This window comes from Aethalodelphis obliquidens, unplaced genomic scaffold (genome assembly GCF_003676395.1).
Source record: "Aethalodelphis obliquidens isolate GAN/ISIS:26980383/991018 unplaced genomic scaffold, ASM367639v1 scaffold5, whole genome shotgun sequence".
Taxonomy (NCBI): domain Eukaryota; kingdom Metazoa; phylum Chordata; class Mammalia; order Artiodactyla; family Delphinidae; genus Aethalodelphis; species Aethalodelphis obliquidens.
The window spans coordinates 21,356,323-21,360,602 of NW_020837949.1; positions in this window are offsets into that span (position 1 = coordinate 21,356,323).

The following is a 4,280-nucleotide window of genomic DNA, read 5'->3' on the forward strand; positions in this document are numbered from 1 at the left end:
CATGGGCCAAAATGTTCATTCTGTTCCACAGATCAAATCTCTCTCCCAAATCTAGATGAAAACCAATCAATTCCTATCACCCAACTCATTTTATTTATTTATTATTATTATTATTTTTTTGCAGTACACGGGCCTCTCACTGTTGTGGCCTCTCCCATTGCGGAGCACAGGCTCCAGACGCGCAGGCTCAGTGGCCATGGCTCACGGGCCCAGCCGCTCCTTGGCATGTGGGATCTTCCCGGACCGGGGAACGAACCTGTGTCCCCTGCATCGGCAGGCGGACTCTCAACCACTGCACCACCAGGGAAGCCCACCCAGCTCATTTTAATCAGCACAGTGCTCAGCACCTTGCGCCACACACATTACGAGTCGTTTGTATGTATCACTCTCCTCTTTACATGCATTATGCTACAGTAATCTTGTCATCTCAATTGTGCTTGGAAAGTACCATTCCATGCACTAATTCTGTGTATATGTAAAGTCATTGACACTTTCATGTTTGTATGAGCTTCCATCTGTGGGGTAACATTTTTCTAATCTTTTCATGTATTCATCCACTCACTCATTCATTTATTCATACTCTCAAGCACTCATGCATCCATTCAACAAATATGGATTGTGTGTCCAAAATGTGCAAACACTACTCTAGATGTAAAAGATAGAAGAGGAAGACAAAATCACTGACTTCAGGAAACTCAGCCCAGTGAGGGAGCCGGAAGAGTAAACAGCTGTAGTTAAGTGTGGTTGGTGTAGAGATGGAGTGACACATGAAAGTAGTGTGGGGACAACAGAGAGGGGATAGATCTCTGTCTGAGAGGGTGAGAAAGGCCTCTTAGATCTGAGCATGCCAGGAAGAAGGGGATTTGGGTATCCCAGGTAGAGGGCACAGCACAAGCAAAGGCACATATAAGACCATCCTGTGCGTTTGGGGAACCACAGGAAACATGGTATAACAGGAGGTTCTTCAATATTCTATAACTGGTTCTATTCCATAATCCAGGCCCGAGATGTCAACATAAATAATTGTATAAAGGGAAATATATGGTCCATGGGTTGTCTTCAGTCATGTAAGTAAAAACACATTCTACATGGGATCTGTATCAAACTACTTTTTGAAACTCTAACAGTTTGAAAAATGTCACATAGGTAACAGCGCAAAATCAAAGCTTGGGTCTGGTCTACCCAAAGTTTGTGTTCTCCATATTTCATCTCTAGGAGGCGGCAGGTAAGAACAGCCTACCTATTCATCAAATATAGGTAGGTGAATACTTAGTCCACCTCCATTATGATTTCAGTATAAAATTTTTATATAGAAATACTTCCAAATACAGCATTTCCAAATGCACTACATTGTGTGAGTCAGATATTTCCTGTTTACCTCTTCCCAACCATTCAGCCTTGGTGCTGCCCAGCCTCCAAAAGCATGAGAGCCAGCCTTATAGACCTATCAGCACCTCTATACACCAGCAGGAGGTGTTGGAAATAGTCTCTGAAAATTCTACACCCAAGTGCCTGCAGGGACAGCTCTTCCCTGAAGCTTCTGAGAAGTCCTGCATGAAGGCCTTTGTGAACCAGGTCTGTAATAGATAAAATGCAACCATTACAGAGAACTCACATAGAACCTTCCCTAGACTAACCCTACTGCCTTGGTAATCCTACTCTGAATTCCCTTGTCACTTAAGAAAAACTTTGCACCACCGAATTGCATCCTTGTTTCTATTTGGAAACTTTTCAGAGACTCTAAGAGTTCAAAATAACTAATCTATTTTGGTTCCTGACCAATTGTAGAATCCTGTCTAAGATATGGTTTTTTTGTTTTAACTTGGCCACGCCACGCGGCTTGTAGGATCTTAGTTCCCCGAACAGGGATCGAGCCTGCGCTCCCTGCATTGGAAGCATGGAGTCTTAACCACTGGACCGCCAGGGAAGTCCCTCTAAGACATTATTTCTTCATTCATCTACTACTTCACCCATTCAAAGAACATCAACTTCCTCATTTCAGACTCTCCTGGAGCCAATCCAGTCAGCCTTTGTCCCCCATTCTACTACTGCAAACACACCTGTGAAGGTTGCAGTGACCTCTCTGTTGTCAAATCCAGTGGTCAGTTGTCCATCCTCACCTTACTGCCCTCTCAGCAGCTACTTGGCACTAACGATTAGTCCCTTTCTGTTGAAACATTTTCTTCACTTTGCTTCCATCACACCACACCGGCTTTCCTTCTACTTCATTGTTTATTCCTTCTCAGTTTCTTTTGGTGGGTCCTTCCTGATTTCTGAATGCTGGGAGTCCCCTTGGGCTTAGTCCTCTGCAATTTCCCATCCAGTCCATTGCTTTATTTTATTTTATTTCTTAAATTTTTATTGGAGTATAGTTGCTTTACAATGTTGTGTTAGTTTCAGGTGTACGGCAAATTGAATCAGTTGTACATATATCCACTCTTTTTTAGATTCTTTTCCCATATAGGCCATTACAGAGTATTGAGTAGAGTTCCCTGGGCTATACAGTAGGTCCTTATTAGTTATCTATTTTATATATAGTAGTGTGTATATGTCAATCCCAATCTCCCAATTTATCCCCCCGCCACTTACCCCCTGAAAACCTTAAGTTTGATTTCTACATCTGTAACTCTATTTTTGTTTTGTAGATAAGTTCATTTGTACCCTTTTTTTCAGATTCCACATATAAGCGATATCATATGATCCACTGATTTAAATACCATATCTTTTGTCCTAATGTCTGACTTGGAAGCTGCAGAGGGGGTTTCTTTTCCTAGAGGCAGTGAAGTTTGGGTTGGGCACTGAAGGAGGAAATGAGTTGGCTGAGGAGAGAAGATACTTAGGGGAATAGGATGGGGAAAGGCACAAAAGTGTGAAAAGGCAAACTGTGTTCAGAGAAGAGAGGGAAGTCTGGTGTGGGCTGAAAATAACTGGTAAGGTAGGATATAGCCATATTGAGAAGAACCTTGATTTACAGCTAAGGAACTTGGACTTTCCCCTGAAGACAATAAGTATGAAAGGTATCAGAGGTTCCTAAATAGGGAAGGGATGTGATTATTCATATTAAAAATAAATACATAAAAATTTAGTAGCAAGATGACGGCTGAACTAGAGTAAGGGGAGACTGGAGCCAAGAAAGCCAATTAGAAGGTCACTGTAATAGTCTAAGGAAAGGATTATGGTCTGAATCACCATAGCAGCAACAGGATGAAAAGTAGTGACAAATCCAAGGGAGATTTAGAAGTAGCATTGAGGACATAGTTATTGATTAGATAGGCATTTGGGAGTAGGGGAGAGAGGCCAAGGTTGAAGTGTAATGATATTAACTAAGCTAAATAAGAGAAGGAGAGCAAGAAGGTGGGGGGAGGAGGATGAGTAGCATATTAAATTTGCAGTGATTATAGGACATGCAATGGCAAATGAAAGACACATCTGCAGATCGGGAGAGAAGTTTGGACTGAATATATAGGTTCAGAAGTCAGTGTCCACTGGTAGTTAAGTCCTCAGAATGGATGGGATACCCTGAGGAGGGCATACAGTGAGAAGAGTGCCAAGACCTTGAAAAAAAAAAAGCATGCAGGCAGCTGTCAGAGGATGAGGAGCCAGGGGAGGAGACTGGGAAGGAGCAGAGAGATAGCGAAAGAACGGGACAGAGGTCTGCAAGTAAAGGGAGAAGAGACCTTCAAAGAGGAAATGATCAACAGTTCTCTCTGGGGTAGGATGAGTGATAAGGTTTGGTAATTAGATCTGATGAACATAGTTTCTACAGCATTAGAAGGCAGACTGGAACGGATCAAGTGAAGACTTCTCTTGGAAGTTTGGCTGTAAGGGAAGCAGGTAATGGCTGGGAAGAAAATGGAGTTGGGCAAGGTACAGAAATTTTTTTTATGAAATGGAAGTCTTTAGTGTAATAGACAGCCAGCTAGTTTCTGCTTAAACAACTCTTGTGAGCTCACTACCCCACAAGACAACCTTGTTGCATTTTTAACTAGCAATTGATCATCCTGAACAGTTCACCATATATTTGTTGAGTGCCTGCTCTGTCTAGAGCATTGGGCTTGGCATTTCAGTGCCTAAAAAGATATTCACGACATGGTCACTTACTGAAGTGGATTTAAAATATTCAAAACTCATGAAGAAGAAAATCAATTGTAAGTCCACTACTGAGATATTACCACTAACAATATTTTTCTGTGTATCCATCCAGTCTTCTTTTCTGAGCAGATATATTTAAAAATAAATTACCAACATTTTCTGATATCATGACATCTTCCATAATCTTC